Source organism: Leptopilina boulardi, unplaced genomic scaffold, assembly GCF_019393585.1.
Source record: "Leptopilina boulardi isolate dan_hultmark-lab unplaced genomic scaffold, ZJU_Lbou_2.1 LbouV2_351, whole genome shotgun sequence".
In the NCBI taxonomy this organism is placed as follows: Eukaryota; Metazoa; Arthropoda; class Insecta; order Hymenoptera; family Figitidae; genus Leptopilina; species Leptopilina boulardi.
The window spans coordinates 1794269-1812530 of NW_026137920.1; the positions used below are offsets into that span (position 1 = coordinate 1794269).

Sequence of the window (18262 nt, forward strand, 5' to 3'; positions counted from 1 at the left end):
TATTTTTCAACAAAAATTTCAAATTTTATTCGATGTGTTATTTTACTCATTAATTTTTTGCGGCACAGTTTTAACCTATTTTTCCACCTTTTCTTTTAGCAACTTTTCTCTCTAGATTCAAAGTTTTAGAAGCAGTATCCATAAAACATTTTTTTCACTATAACGAAAACATTGTAAAGTGAAACAAAAATAATAAGTGTAGCAGGCAAAATTATAAAGTATTATAAATTAACTAAGTATAATAATTGCTTTTTTAAAGAGAAAATTAATTTTTCAACAATCTTTTTAGCAAATTTAAATGAATCTTTCTACTCCTTGGGTTTTTAGGTCGTTCATTATGATTCTAAAGTCAGTTTTTAAAAATTCAAAATGGCGGTTTCAAACATTTTTGACGAGATATTTTTAGCATTTAGAGGTATTCTGAAGGGATAAGATTTGAAAAAATTATAAAAACTGAACAAAAATTATAAAAAATTTTTTTTTTAATGGTTGTAAATTGTTTATTTAAAATTTGATAGAGCCTCAAAGTACCTGTAAAAATTTCGTTAATTTGTTAATGCACGCCTACTTTTCCTATTGTATGTTTCTAATTTTTGAGCGTGAAACGCGAGTGCTGTGATGAGAGTGTTATCCTTAAAGTCAAAGTACTTTAAGAGAATTAAATTTAATTTATAAAAACCAAAAATTTCACTTATATCAATTGTATAAAAAAAATTTTAGGAATAAAAACATGAGAGCGAAATCTCATATAATAAATTTGTTGCTTTAAAATTGCATTTACTTTAAAGTTCTTTTTTTAAATGTTTTTAAATTTTCAATTAATTTTTTCTTTTACTCAATTGAAATTAGTTTGAAGCGGAATAACTTATTTTATTAAAATAATTTAGTTAAATTAATTAAAATAACCTGGCCAATCCACGGCGCAAAATTAAGGAACTAAGTTTGAACAGTTGCGGTGCCGCCATGCTCTTTTTTTGCTTGATAAAAAATTTATTCTAATACCTTTAAACCTTACCTATTTGTATAATTTAATTAAACGCATTTTAATAAAGAATACACAGAAAAAACCTGAATTCAAATTGAGTATAAAATTTATACTCAATTTGATACGCATCAAAAATGAAACTGGTTGTCTCATTTCGAGATTTAAGGTAAAAGTATCAAAATGAAATAGAGCAGTTTTATTTTGAACAAAAGAAAAAAGTGGAAAATATTATAATATTTTCCACTTTTTTCTTTTGTTTAATAATTATTAAAAAACCGAATTTCTTTTAGGACAAGGACACAAAATACAAAAATTACCTGAAATTAATTACATCCTGAATCCAATATATTGTTAAATTTTCAAGACACTTGCTTAAATTTTCATAATAAAAGTAAAACATATTTTTAGGTTATAATTGTGTCAAATAATTGAAACGCTACAAACTTAATGCTGCTGAATTTTTTAGAACTATTGGAACCACTGTCAAAAGACTTAAATAATAGCGGTAATTTTAAAAATTTCTAAAATTACTTAAGGATTATTTTTTATTAATAATTAAATAAACAGTAATTAATTTTTGTCATTTAAGAGTATTTAAAATGGCGTCCTTACTACGTCAAGTGGAAGCGGCTAACTTCAGAAATAAGTAAATATATTTATTAATTTCTTTTATAAAATTATGCAAAAATTTTAGGTCACCACATATTTTAATGTTTTCGAGGTCGCTGATTACGAATCTGAAGTCAGTTTTTCAAAATTCAAAATGGCGGATCCAATATGGCGGATTATTTTTTAAAAATTCATTGAATTTGCTTGAAACTTGTTACTCGGGGGTTTTCGAGGTCGCTGATTACGAATCTGAAGTCCGTTTTTCAAAATGAAAAAAAAAAAATTTTCTTCCAAAATGGATGAAATTTTTGAAGTGTAATTTTCAATACCGGGACAGGAATTACATTCTATCAAAAAATAAGATGGTTGAGGATTTTGGCACAAAGAGCCTCGGCAAAAAGTGCCCCTTTTTTGTACCTCGAATTTTGAAACTTTTTTTATGCCAAATGGTTACATATGATGACCCAATAATCCCTGCAAAATTTCAAGATGAGCATGTGCCCCCTTTCCGAAATACAGGGGGTCAAAGGGGGCCATGTCCAAAATTAGAATATGCAATATAATCGAGTAATAATGTTAAAAAAAATCAGACAAAATGGTTCCCTTAAGATTTTCGTCTGCTGATTATGAATCTAAAGTCCGTTTTTAAAAATTCAAAATGGCGGATCTAATATGGCGGACGACATTTTTAAAAATCGATCCAATTGACGTGAAAATCGTTACTCGGGGGTTTTTGGGGTCTCTGATTACGAATATGATGTCCGTTTTTAAAAATTCAAAATGGCGGATCCAATACGGCGGACGACATTTTGAAAATCGATTTCAAGTCAATTGGATCGATTTTCAAAAATGTCGTCCGCCATATTGGATTCGCCATTTTGAATTTTTGATAACGGACATCATATTCGTAATCAGCGACCCCAAAAACCCCCGAGTAACGATTTTCAAGTCGATTGGATCGATTTTCAAAAATGTCGTCCGCCATATTGGATTTTTAAAAACGGACTTTAGATTCGTAATCAACAGACGAAAATCTTAAGGGAACCATTTGGTCTGATTTTTTTTAACATTATTATTCGATTATATTGCATATTCTAATTTTGGACATGGCCCCCTTTGACCCCCTGTATTTCGGAAAGGGGGCACATGCTCATCTTGAAATTTTGCAGGGATTATTGGGTCATCATATGTAACCATTTGGCATAAAAAAGTATCAAAATTCGAGGTACGAAAAAGGGGCATTTTTTGCATGGGGCTTGCCGAGGCTCTTTAATTTGAAACAATCTTTGTAGCTTTCGATTATGATGTCTGAGTCACGTGTCAGTTTTGCAAAAATTACAGCGTCAATTATCATTTTGAAACACAATTTTTTGGATGAAGTTCTACAAATTTTGTCAGTCCTATAGGAAATTCAGGATATTCCTTTTTAAATTGTGTGTGCAAGAATTTAATATCCGAAAGTAAAAGTCGTTTTTGTACTTTCTTAGCCTCTCCATTTGTTTTAATAGTAACCGTGTCCTTTTCATTCGGCATTATTCGACTATTTTGATCAAACTCGTAAAAATCTTGCACCTTCTGAACTGTAAGATCAAGTAATACTTTACCTTTTTTTGAAATGGATATTGCCAAAACTCCCTCCGCTTTTCTCAAAAGCTTCGCTTTTTTTGCCTGTCTTTCAGAACAACCAAATTCGGAAGCAATCTGACGAATAGTCCAACATTCAGAAGCTATTGTCAGTATCGATAAGCGTGAAGGATCGTTTTCAGCGAGAGAAGCAAATTTCTCTTTAAGACCACATAATAATTCTTCTAATTCATCCTCTCTCGATAAAAAATTTTTTTTTCGCGGTGGTTCATCAGCTTTGCTTGAATTCTCTACTGAATTATCTTGGTTACATCTTTTTCTACATTCGTAACATATCCTAGAGTTCGGAGAAATCTGAGGAAATACCTTCAGTAAGTTCTTCGATATTTTTCTCAAACCTGATCCCTTATGATTTTCTCGATTCAGGGGATTGATGCATCGATCTCCGTGGGTTGAACCACCAAAAAACTGTTCTTTACTCTCTGACATGATATAAAATGAAATTAGGTACTAAATCTGTGGATTCACTTTGTTAGGAAGCAAAGAAACTGTGAAAAACGAAATTAAGAAAAAAAATAATTAAATGTAGTCGAAACTGAGTACAAAAATGTAAATCGAACAATTCACCTTGTCATAAAATGGTAAAACACAAAATGAAAACGTAAGAATGAAAACGAATAACAAAAAAAATCAGTTAATGAAATAATTTAATTTATAAGAAAAGAATAAAACAAAAGAAACGAAACATCAATTAATGTTATTAAATCTGAGTACAATACTATGAAATAAATGATCCTCCTTATCAGGAAGCGACAAAGACAAGAAAAAAACGGGTAATCTTTAATTTTTAAGTAATAAATCTCACCAACTCAAGAGTACAAGTAATTTTCTTAAATAAATCACATCTAAAACTATACACGTTCATTTGACACACTGAGGGATCAATAAAAACATTTGAACATCGTGAAAAAAATGACAATCGCTAAAACATATGAAGATCACTAAAACATAAAACCACCGTCAGAACCTTTTAGAGGCCAATTCTATATAACTATTTTTACAGTTGATACACTGAAGGATTAATAAAAACAGTTGAACATCGTGAAAAAAATGACAATCGCTAAAACATATCTTACGAAGTCTGAATAAGCTCTTTTATATTTTAGATATCGTCCATTTTTTTACGATGCTAAAATGTTGTTACTACTTACATGAACATTCATGAAAATAAATTATTATTACAGCTGCATTTAAGAAGTTACTAAAACTCAGTTAATCAGTTAATAATGAAATGTACTGAATCAGCCACATTATTTGATTATTCGTTTTCTTCCTTTCGATTTATACAGTTTCCTTGACTCGCAACAAGGTGAATAATTTTATCTACAAATATTGTACCTAATTTCTTTCTGAATCATAGCCGAGAGTAAAGAAAAATTAAGGAAAAGTTGTGTTTGAGGAAGACCTCAGGCATCTCAGAACGCTAGGACTTCAGATTCATAATCAGCAACCTCCAAAACCCCTGAGTAAAAAGTTTCAAGCAAATTCAATGAATTTTTAAATATTCGTCCGCCATATTGGATCCGCCATTCTGAATTTTGAAAAACTGACTTCAGATTCGAAATCAGCGACCTCGAAAACCCCCGAGTAACAAGTTTCAAGCAAATTCAATGAATTTTTAAAAAATAATCCGCCATATTGGATCCGCCATTTTGAATTTTGAAAAACTGACTTCAGATTCGTAATTAGCGACCTCGAAAACCCCCGAGTAACAAGTTTCAAGCAAATTCAATGAATTTTTAAAAAATAATCCGCCATATTGAATCCGCCATTTTGAATTTTGAAAAACTGACTTCAGATTCGTAATCAGCGACCTCGAAAACATTAAAATATGTGGTGACCTAAAATTTTTGCATAATTTTATAAAAGAAATTAATAAATATATTTACTTATTTCTGAAGTTAGCCGCTTCCACTTGACGTAGTAAGGACGCCATTTTGAATTTTTAATTCTGCCACTTTGCAATTGAAAGGGGATGAGTTTACGAGTATTTTCATGTATTACATGTTTATTTTTATTGCATAGAATTTTGGACATAGCTTTGGGCCGGTTGATGTGAAACGGCCTAATAAAATAATAATTAATTGAAACTAATATAGAAAATAATAAATTAATATACAAAATTTCCCGCCAAGGTTGATGTAATTGTTTAATATTCGTTAATTTATTTCTTCCTCTAAGGATTGTATTAATCAAATCACAATAAATTATATTTAATTTCTACAATCTTCGATTATATTAAGTTAACAAATTTCCAAAAACGACACCGACCCCGTGACCTCGACACCGTCCTTGGAAAATCTATTTTCACTTATTTTCAAATAAATCAAAATACTCTGCCATATGCTTTTAGAAAATCTAACATACGTTTTTTTGTAACATGCTTTTTCAATTTTAAGCCGAAAAAGGGTTATTTTGCATTTTAATCCCAAAAAAAGGGTTATTTTGAAATTTTATGCAATTTTTTACGAATTTTTGGATACATACCTTTAAAATTACTCTATTTTTAAAAAGTTACATATAAAAAAGTTTTTTCAATTATTTATAGTTTTTTTAATTATTTATTGTTGTTTTTTAAATTTTTAGTTAGGAACCTATAATATTGTGCCTAATTTTAAGTGGCATTGAAATCAATTGTTTTTAACTTAATAATTTTAACATTTCTTGTTTTAAAACGAAACATCTTCTGTTATATTAAGTTACCAAATTTCCAAAAACGACACCGACCCCCTGAACTCGACAGCGTCCTTGGAAAATCTATTTTCACTTATTTTCAAATAAATCAAAATACTGTGCCATATGCTTTTACAAAATCTTACATACTTTTTTTTGTAACATGTTTTATCAATTTTAACCCGAAAAAGGGTTATTTTGCATTTTCATCCCAAAAAAATTCCTTTTTTTTTAATTTTATGCAATTTTTTACGAATTTTTAGATATATACCTTTAAAATTACTTTATTTTTAAAAAGTTACATATAAACAAGTTTTTTCAATTTTTTATGGTTTTTTAAATTATTTATTGTTGTTTTTAAATTTTTAGTTAGGAACCTATAATATTGTGCCTAATTTTAAGTGTCATTGAAATCAATTGTTTTTAACTTAATAATTTTAAATTTCTTATTTCAAAACGAAACATCTTTTATTATATTAACCCGCGGAGCACATACTGGTTCAAACAGACCCTGTCATTAATTTCAATGAAGTGTAATTTGAAAAGTCGGCAATACAACACGAACCTAAGGCCATATAGTGGTAACTAACTAATAAGGAATAATAAGTAACATGATAATCCAAAGAAAATAATAAAATACTAGTAAATATGTTATTAAAAAAGTATAGTTTTAAAAAGTTGTGTCGAAAATCACATTTTTATCGTCTTAAAAGTTACCTTCGTTAAACTACAAAATAAATACCTTTTTTAAAAAATAAAATATGGTGGTATTTTTTCCCTTATTCTAACACACTTCGAGAATATAAATCCCAATTTTTAGCTTAAAATATTAAAAATTACAAAAGTTACATTTTTTTTTTAAATTCAATTTTTTCTTTTTAATTAGTTAACTTCACGAATTTTTTTTCAATATGCAAATAATTTAATAATATTTCTAAACTGCATATTCTTATTATACAAGGTTCAATGAATAAAAAAATATTTTTTTTGTGTTGATCAGTCCAATAGTTCAAAAATGGGGGAGTTTTGTAAAGTAAACAAGGTCACAGCGACCCAGACCCCCCCGACCCCGTGACCTCGACACCGTCCTTGGAAAATCTATTTAAACTTATTTTCAAATAAATCAAAATACTTTGCCATATGCTTTTAGAAAATCTCACATACTTTTTTTGTAACATGTTTTTTCAATTTTAACCCGAAAAAGGGTTATTTTGCATTTTCATCCCAAAAAAGGGTTATTTTGAAATTATTCTCAAAACATAGATGGACACCTACATCCTGTATCACATAGCACAATTATCGCTTTTACATTGACTACCATCATCTGTCATATTGTAATTGTGCCAAAAAAGTAAAAAATAAAAAATTCTTTTAAATATTGTTGCAAATTATGTAGAAAATTTTTTATAAAACTGTTGGAGAGTATTTAGTTTAATTTTGTAGGTGTAGGTGACGTCTTCCAAAAGGAACCTTTTTTGGTGCACTAAATTCCGGACAACAAGTAATATATGAGGCAAAATTCCTGAAATGTCCGAAAAAAAATTAAAAGTTCTCGAATTTAATCCATACTTTTCTAAAATGTTGTTATTGTTGGCGAAAGTCTAAAAATCAATTATTATTGAATTTAATAAAATAGTTTTTGAATTACAACGTTTTTAATTTTTGACTTTAGAAAAAAAAAATTTTTCAATGTACAATATTTATAAGTAGAATGCATAAAAGTTAACATATATACAGGGTGTTCCAAAAGTATGGAAACTTGCAAATATCTCGAAAAGTACGAATTTTCGTAAAAAATGTTCAATACAAAAGTTGTTCCAAAGAAAAAGATCTACATTGTTGAAATTAAAAAATTGGGCCCTACAATGAAAAAAGTAGTTTTCTTAAATGAGACCACTAATTTTGAATATCAAATTCGTAATCCCCATGAAATTCTGCGTTCAGACATGTGTTATAAGTGCCGAAAATATTGGGCCCAATCCAAGATATGGTGCCCAACATTTTTCGACAAAGAAATAAATTTAAAAAATCGTATCTTTGGGGGTTTTTGGGGACACAGGATTACAAAAATTCTAAAATAAAACCCACTAATTTTTAGTATCCATTTCGTAATCGTCATGAAATTCTGGATTTAGTTTTGTAGTACAAATGCCAAAAATATTGGGCCCAATGTCTAGGATTGGGCCCAAAATTTGTTGACAAAGAAATAAATTAAAAAAATTGTATCTTTGGGGGTTTTTGGGTTCACAAGATTACAAAATTCAAAGCTACTTTTCAAATTGGGCACAGAGCCCAATGTAGGATTCCGCGGCCCAATGTAAGGCCCACAGTAAAAAAATTAGTTGTCTAAAATATAACCCACTAATTTTTAGTATCCATTTCGTAATCGTCATGAAATTTTGGATTTAGTTTTGTTGTACAAATGCCAAAAATATTGGGCCCAATATTTTTGGCATTTAGACTTATTTTTTTACTGTGGGCCTTACATTGGGCCGCGGAATCCTACATTGGGCTCTGTGCCCAATTTGAAAAGTAGCTTTGAATTTTGTAATCCTGTGACCCCAAAAACTCCCAAAGATACGATTTTTTAAATGTATTTCTTTGTCGAAAATGTTGGGCCCCATATCTTGGATTGGGCCCAATATTTTCGGCACTTATACCACACGTCTGAACGCAGAATTTCATGGGGATTACGAATTTGATATTCAAAATTAGTGGTCTCCTTTAAGAAAACTACTTTTTTCATTGTAGGGCCCAATTTTTTGGTTTCAACAATGTAGATCTTTTTGTTTGGAACAACTTTTGTATTGAACATTTTTTACGCAAATTCGTACTTTTCGAGATATTTGCAAGTTTCCATACTTTTGGAACACCCTGTATAATGATTTTTAAAGCTTTTTTGACGGGCTACACGCTGTTAACAAATTTTTTTTTTTTTAATAACATTTGATCTTGAAATTCAAGGTCAAAATGTTAATTTACGTTTATCCTCGCGTTTATCTCAAAATCGGATTTTTTAAAATTATTTTTAACTATCTCAATGGAAAGCTTGACTAATTTCCTACAAAACATGTAATTTTTAGAGTGGGATCTTTTAAAGTTTTTGAGATATTAATTAATTAATTAATTAATAAATGTTTATAACAAATGAAATATTTTACAAACGAATAAAGTTACCGTAATTTTGAAGTTAGCAATTAAAACTTAACGTAATTCCGCATCCAACGAGTCCTGTATGAAGTATTTTGGATAAGTAGATTGTTAATAAACAATTAGTTAACATTGCAATTGTTTATTAACAATCTACTTATCCAAAATACTTCATATAGGGCTCGTTGGATGCGGAATTAGTTTAACTTTCAATTGGTTAATTTAGATTTACGATAACTATATTTGTTTGTAAGATATTTCATTTTTTATTGTTATTTAACTAAAATTGAACAAAAATACTTCATATAGGGCTTTTGGATGCTTGTTGTTAGTAAAAAAATAAAATATTTTACAAACAAATAAAGTTATGGTAATTCTGAACTTACCAATTGAAAGTTAAGGTAATTCCGCATCCAACGAGCCCTATATGAAGTATTTTGGATAAGTAGATTGTTAATAAACAATTGCAATGTTAACTAATTGTTTATTAACAATCTACTTATCCAAAATACTTCATACAGGACTCGTTAGATGCGGAATTACGTTAAGTTTCAATTGCTGACTTCAGAATTACGGTAACTTTATTCGTTTGTAAAATATTTCATTTGTTATAAACATTAATTAATTAATTAATATTTCAAAAACTTTAAAAAATCCCACTCTAAAAATTACATGTTTTGTAGGAAATTAGTCAAGCTTTCCATTGAGATAGTTAAAAATAATTTTAAAAAATCCGATTTTGAGATAAACGTAAATTAACATTTTGACCTTGAATTTCAAGGTCAAATGATATTTAAAAAAAAAAAATTTTATTAACAGCGTGTAGCCCGTCAAAAAAAAAGCTTTAAAAATTATTATATATATGTTAACTTTTATGCATTCTACTTATAAATATTGTACATTGAAAAAAAATTTTTTTTTTCAAAAGTCAAAAATTAAAAACGTTGTAATTCAAAAACTATTTTATTAAATTCAATAATAATTGATTTTTAGACTTTCGCCAACAATAACAACATTTTAGAAAAGTATGGATTAAATTCGAGAACTTTTAATTTTTTTTCGGACATTTCAGGAATTTTGCCTCATATGTATAATCAAACAAGAATCTCTTTATAAAGGTTTACTCTGAATAATAAAAATAAAAACCGATATTTTAAAAGGTTTTTCGATTTATTACGAACATTTTTCGCAAAAATTTGTAAAATCTCCATGTGTTTGTGGGGCAATTTACAGCTATATAATATAATATAATATAATTTATGATAAAAAAAAATTATAATATAATATGATATATTATTATATAATATAATTAATATTGTTGTCAGAATTATAATAAAAAAAACATCTAATATTTAACAATTGTCATTTCATCCTTCAATGATACTGATCAAAATTAAGATAAATTTTATACAATATTAATAAGATATTAATTTAAAAAATAAATTATATATATAATATACATAAACTACAATAAGTAAACAACAATAAGTACAACTATAACCGAGCGAGCGTTAGCGAGCGAGGAATACATCGCTAGTTAAATAATTAAGTTAACATTAATGTATTAATTTTAATAAAACTGATAATTATTAGTTAATATAAATATTCAACAAGAATATACGAATAAAGAATTCGTTTGTTAATTTCATTATAGATAAAATGTTTTAAGAAAATATATATTGTTTTTTAAATTAATTAATTAATTAATTCAAGTTCAATAATAATTATTGCTCGATTATATGAATAAAATCATGTACTACAAATTTTATTAAGACTTTAAATGAAATAATTAAAAATAGTTGAATTTAATTTAATTGTTAATATTATTTTTATAGTAATGTTCCGTTTAAAAAAATTGTAATACTAAATTGAATTGAATTTAAATAAATTAAAAAATTTTATTTTATAATCAACTGAAGGGTACATTATATTAAATAATTTTAAAATGATCCGATTTCTTTATTTCGTATGCCATGAGCTGTGAATCATGTTGTATTGTTTGTACTTTTTTGCAAACAAAAATAGCGCTTTCGTTCCTCCAAACGATTTTGTATACTTCCTCAAACAATGGCAATCCGTTTTCGTAGCCAACTGGAATAAAACATTTATTTGCTGTATATTTAACATGATGAATGCTTACCCAACTGACAGTTGTCAAATTATTTTCTTCAAGGAATAGATAACAAAAAGGAAATTTGAATGTTTGGTCAATTTTTTTATCCTTATAGTAATTTTATCTTCCTGGAAAAAAATTCGTTGCAACGCTTGCCATAACTGATGCTTTCTCGACAGAGTCAGAGGGATATTTTTCCAATTGCGCATAGCTTGATCGATTCTTTTAAAATATTGATGTTTCGCCTCAAATCTTAGCGTCCAGAAGTGGACTAAAGGGACAAAAATTCTATTAAGTCCTGGGTAATGCAAAAGGATATATAAAGGAATCAGTGATTCTAAAAGACTTAATGACTCTAACGAAGTCGTATGTGAGCAGACGATTACCATAATTTCCAATAATTGGAGATGGTTTTCGAGATATTTGGTATTTTCAGCGTTGACACGATCATGAACAATGAATCGCAAAATGGTAGCCAACATCCACGCTTGTGACATTGTTTGCGTAATTTTACGTAATTTTTTTTTAAATTTTGCGTAATTGAAGATGGTTTAGAACTTTTTTCACCGTACCCATAATCAAATGATGCTACTCTTCCATTAAACTCATCTAGAGTCATCCAATTCCCCTTAATACAAAAGCGAATGAGAAATAACTTTACTTGTAAGAGGATTATTCCTCCCATGAAAGGGGGTTAATCTGTTAATACCGTACTCATGAGATAATTTTTTTTCTTCCTCTGTTGTCGCAGCTTCCATTCTTGCCAATTGCTGTCTGTGTGTTGCGGGATTTCGTAACCGTTGAGTGTCTTCTCTGATCATAATTTGCATTTCCTGTAAAGAAGCCATACAAGATCGACAAGGATGTTCGGCCGAGAATGATTCTTTAAATCCACAAATCATTTGTATCTCCAAGTTGTCGCCTGTCAGACCTGAAACAGTACCATATATTATTTCTCCGTTGGGTAATTGAATTCCGTTTTCTATTTCTTGTATATCTTCAACAATAGCTTCAACAAGAGGAGTTAGTCCGAATTCCTTGACACGCGTATATTTTATAACGGCAACCAAATCAATAGAAGACAAAATTGTCTGATAAATAGGTGGAACATTTCCATACTGGCAATATATAAATCCTAATTTCTGTTTACCGCCAGCTCTTGAACCAAGTCCATCGCAAAACTCAGCTTCGTCGTAATATAGTTTTATTTGTATGGCTTTCGGATTTATAGAAAACATTGGATGAGTTTTGCACCGTGATACATCCTTAAATGAACAAAACATTCCTTCTCTACTATCGGATTTTTTATTTAGTAGTTCTCGAAATCTGTCATTAAAAAGATACTTCAAAAGCAACTCTCGAATTGGTATATATATAAATTCATCATCTTTCTTTTTAATATTTGGATTTCCACTAGGACCTTGCCCAACCAATTGAAACTCCGAAGAGAGGTGCCGAATCGTTAGCTCAACAACATCAAATTGCTTTAAGAAGTAAGCGTCTTGCTTGTAAATGGTATCTAAACCGTGGACTGTATTTATTGCGGCAATTTCATTATCGATATCAATATAATCTCTTATATTACAAATATTATATTGTAATAAAGTTCTTTCAGTTTTTAGTAAAGAATCCAGCACGTATTGTTTCACCACTGCGTCTAAACTTTTTGCAACGTTCAATACAATGTCGTTCGTTACTTGAGTTTGAGCCCTCATACTGAGAAACATTAATTTACATCATTTACATCATCATTAACATTATATCCATCCTCTTCTTCGTCACCGTAGTCATCAGAATCAAGACTTTCATCGTCATCATCGCTGTCACATTCAATTTCTTCTTCATTATCATTGTAATCCAAATCATCTTCATCTAAATTATCTGTTTCGTTTTCTTCATTATTATAGCTGCTATTAGAATCAATGCTCATTTCCGAATTGTAATCATTATCAGATTCTGAGGTATCATAAATGTTGTCATTTTGATCATTACTCTCAGCCCTACGTTGATGTAAATGCTGTCTGCTTCTATGTGATCGAAGAGAATTTAGATTTTTCTATACTTCTTGGCAGCCATTTATTTCGCAGGTAATTTGAAATTCGGGATGAGATAAATGATTCAACTTCAAATGAATACCCGGATCAAATAACTCGACCGACGCTCGGACGCACGCTCTAATGGTAGTCGGGTAGCAGTGATCCGCCCACAGGCTGTCACTGCTACTTGACTGGTAATAGAGCGTTCGTCCGAGCGTCGGTCGAGTTATTTGATCCGGGTATTCAAATGTTGTTCCAAAAATTCTTTATCTAAATTTTATCTACAAAAACGGCACTGTACTTTCCTGATATTCATTTCTGAAATTAACATGAATAATCAATTTAAAATTTTATTATAATTATAATATTTATTTATACTCAGGTCTCGGATCGAATTTAAGGCACCAAAAATGTCTAAAATGTCGATTTTTTTATTTTAATTAAATTTAATTATTTAATAATAATTTACTTTAAATAACTAAAGTTATTAGATATTAAATCCATTTTATTATTTTATCAATAAGTATAATCATAAAGGAATATTATCAAGAAAATTTATTTTTAATATTTCAGAATCGAACTAAGATGTAAATTTAAAAAAATTTTAATTAAGTAGGACAAATCACTAAAAAAATTCTTAAAACAATTCAAGTTTAGAGTTTTTCTTTGAAACTTTTTAAATAACTGAAAAATAATTTAAGAGAATTGAATTTGTGAAGAATTTCATTAAAATTATTGGATATAATTAATTTAAAGAGAAATTTTAGTTAAAAATTTGTTTAATAATTGAAATAAAAAATTTTAATAAAATAAGTCGAAAAATATCGAGTTTTCGAAAAAAAATTGAAAATGTATAATCCGAGACATATATATTAAAAATATTTTTAAAAAATACGTTATGTGGTACATAGTTTTTCTGAGCACTACTTATATGTGTACGTCCACATGAAAAGGGACCACTTAGTCGATTACAATGAGGATTATTTTTACGTAAACATTAATTCAAATATCGCCCTTGTGAAAGAATCTACAGTGGTCCCTTTTCACGTGGACGTACACATATAAAGAAAGTATCGATATTTGAAAATAAAAACAATTAAAAATATTTAGTTTTGAGTTAGTCGTTTCAAAAATTTTTACTTGATTTCTTAGAGTCAAGTTCTTTTTAAAAAAAGCAAGTAAACTTACCGAATTGAAAGGTGTCAAATGTTTCATTTAAGATTATTCCGCCGATAAAAAAAGTTCTTTGACATTATTCAATTCCAAAATTCATAAACTTGCTCTTCCTTGTAAAACAATAAGAGGTGTGACTACTTTTATTAAATACTTGTTTACCTACAAAATTATGAAAAAAAATATTAATTAATTTTTCTTAAAAATAGTTTTGAATTAAAAAAGTTTTTAATTATTTTTTTCAATAAAATAAAGTATAAATTTTAGGTAAAAATAAATTATTTTGCTTCCTCGTGGAGGAAGCTTTCTAGTCCTTTCGTTTATAAAACTTTTTAAAGTCCCGGAAACAAATTTTTTTCTTTATAGAAACATGTTATATGAGATCCTGATCAATTGTCCGGATGTATGTATGTGTGTGTATAAGTTCTATCCATTTATATATAAAATTTCTATCTCTTCAAGTCATTTTTAATTTTTTTTCTTTATTAATTTTTTTTATTGCCTGTTACAATTTTTTTTCTTAATTAACACGAAAAAATACGTTTGAATTTTAAATATGAATTAAACATATTTATTATTCAAAAAGTTATAGATATGTTTGCCAAAAATTTCAGTACTTTCAAATATTTTTGTTTTTATTTTGTTTTTGCTTCCTCGTAAAGGTAGCTTTGTAGTCCTTTCATTTATAAAACTTTTCAAAGTGGCGGAAACAAATTTTTTTCTTTATAGAAACATGTTATATGAGATCCTGGAGTGGGATTACAAATAACGACGGCGCTACGAAGATTTCGCTAAGTAGCGATTCAAAGCTACATTCACTTTAAAAAAATTTTTAGCTATCGGGTGACTCAAAAAAATGGTACCATTTTAATAGATTTAGTTTGGTACAATTGTTTTTCTGTGTATTTTTCTTCTCATATTTGCTTTCTTTTATAATTTAACAATTTTTTTTAGAATCAAGAATGTATTAAATTCATAAGGATTTTTACACTATGAAGAAATGAAGCAATTAAAGATATATCTAAAAGCCTGACAAATTTTTCAAGTGTAACACGTCAAATCTCAAAAGTTATAAGAAAGGCAATTCGAGGCAACGATAATTATTAATATTATTATATTAAGGGGTTATGCCACTCTAGGATTTTCAAAAAATCGCTTTTTTTTTGCTTTAAATAGTTCCTTAGGGTCTCAGAAATAACATATTGCAGGATTATGGCTCGGAAAAATCTCTAAATAATTTATTTTCGAAGTTCCTTGCAAGGCTGCACGGTACGCGGCGAGCTCATTTTGTCAGTTCTACGGGGGGTGATCTTTGAAGGATCTACAGCAGGTATACGGCAGATGTTTTCAAAGGCGCTAGTTACTTGCTAGACTATAGTGGTCAATTATATGGTGCAGGCATTGCAGATTAAAGGTATTGTGAAATTATTTAAGTTTTTTACAACTTAAAACTTTAAACGCGTTTATCTCCAAACTACATTTTTCGAGTTGGCCGAACCAACAACTCGTACAATTTCCAACCGATTAGGTTCAAATTTGACACACATCTTTAAAAATACATTTTTTAAGGTATCCGTAGGATTTTTTTTTTATTCTATATAGTTAATTTGTTATTAACTATTAACTGATGGTTTTTTAGTCGAAATTAGAAAGTTTAACTTTAGAAGTGCGCCATTTGATCATGAATCAATATATCGAAAAAATCCTACGTGTTACTTTAGCTATTGTAATATATAATAAAAAAAAATTTAGATACTCAAGATATTTCAAAATTTACAGGAGCAGTTAGTTCGGCCACGTACCCCTTGAACCATAGAGGAGTCGAAGGACGACCGCTACAGCGCCACCATTCTTCAAGAAATATTTATAAGAAATTATTTTTTTACACCTAAAAAGATGTATAATAAACTTCTTATATTATATTTTTAATTGACTTTATGGTTTTTCTAAAAAAAATTCACATAAAACACCTATTTTTTCGGTCTCTAGAGTGGCATAACCCCTTAACACTTTTATTTCTAAATGTAAACCTTAAATTTTTTTATAATTAATAATTATAAACTAAATAAAATATAATAAAGAAAAAAAGGAGACATTTATTTCTAATTTCTATCCTTACAAAAAATAACGAAAATAATTTAACTTTATCGAATAATAATAATAAATTATTTACTTTTCATTTTTATATTAATAATTAAATATTTATTGCATTTATATTTATTATCTTTTTCATAGGATTAAAAGTTTCTATTAGACATTGTCTAAAAAGGAAAAAAAAATTTAATTTAAAAAATTTTGAAGATATAACCTCGGAAATAGAATTTTTGTTCTCACGCAAGGGTTCACTAAATAAATATATAGGGCATTTTTGTGAGTTAAAGTGTTTTTCAAGAAATGAAAATTTAAATCAATTTATGTAAAAAATAATTAATTAATTTAATTAAAACAATTTATTAATTTTTAAATTTAGACTGGTAAAGAATATCTTAATTTTAAATCTCATGCAATTATTATTTTTAATTCTTGCAATAAGATTAATTTTCTTAATTTTTATTTATTAAATTAAATTAAAAAAAATTATTTCCTTTATACATTATTTTAACATTAAACTAGATAATTTATTTTTAAAATTGTTATTTATTTAATTAATAGGTTATTTACAATATTAAAGTATAATTTACTTCGTCACTAGTTAATTATTTTATTTGAAAGTAACAGTTGGCAAACATGAAGTTAGAGAATTGATTCCACCTTCATGTTGTATTTGTTTGCTACGTAGATAAAATATTTTAGGAAATTGACATGAATTCTATGTCAATGTCCTTATGTAGAGGGGTTATGTCTATATTTTGTTCTAAATTACCATCTTGCAGTTAAAGTTTTGAAGAACATATCAACGGTATTTTATTTTGGTCATGATTTGGAACAAATTTCACTAAAGATATGTAAGTTTTAAATTCTAAATAACGAAAAGCGCTACATAGCGACCAGCGCTATTAGTAATCCCACTGCTGATCAATTGTCCGGATGTATGTATGTGTGTGTGGATCCCTTTGTTGTTTAGAAGATAACTTTAACAGGTTCTAATGGATTTAGATAAAATTTGGTAGGCTCATTTATCATATTAATATCTCAAATCTGACCAAAGGATTTTGAAAAATACCCAAAAAAAAATTTTATCGTCTTTTTTCCAAAATTTTTTTTTAATCGAAAAAATTTTTAAATAGAAAAATTTAAGGTTATATATAATAAAATCGTTTTCCTTACGTCAAGACGAATCGATCGATATATATAAAGTATACATTTAAGGTAAATTTAAAGAATTAATGAAAGTTGAAAAATCAAAAATTCACATTTTGGCTATAAAATTTTGTGATTTTTTAAATTGAAGTTTATATATGAAATAATTGTATTCCTTACGTTAAGACGAATCGATCGATATATATATAAAGTATACATTTGAAGTAAATTTAAAGAATTAATGAAAGTTAAAAAATCAAAAATTCACATTTTGGCTATAAAATTTTGTGATTTTTTAAATTGAAGTTTATATATGAAATAATTGTATTCCTTACGTCAAGACGAATTGATCGATATATATATAAAGTATACATTTGAAGTAAATTTAAAGAATTAATGAAAGTTAAAAAATCAAAAATTCACATTTTGGCTATAAAATTTTGCTTTCTCCACGAGGAAGCAAATTTTTTTGCTGATCGTAAAGAGGAAGCAAAATGTTCATGTAATGAACATTTGAATTTACAACTTGTTTATGTTTGTGATCATAGTTACTTTAACCAATTTTGTTTACAACTTTTCTATTACGGTAAGTATATGTTGAAGACTACAATAATTTCAAATAAAATAATACATGTGATG

General features: G+C 27.9%; 1 protein-coding gene and 1 long non-coding RNA gene across 5 annotated transcripts in view; both read left to right on the forward strand.

Annotated features, from left to right (window-relative positions):
• The window catches only part of LOC127286267 (sodium- and chloride-dependent taurine transporter-like), a 499457-nt gene that overhangs the window by 227827 nt on the left and 253368 nt on the right, over nt 1–18262 (forward strand). The gene's annotated exons all lie outside the window — the stretch shown is intronic.
• LOC127286272 (uncharacterized) lies at nt 15507–16312 on the forward strand. Its single transcript, XR_007843719.1, has 2 exons — nt 15507–15797; nt 16163–16312. It is a non-coding gene; the product is annotated as an uncharacterized LOC127286272 (long non-coding RNA).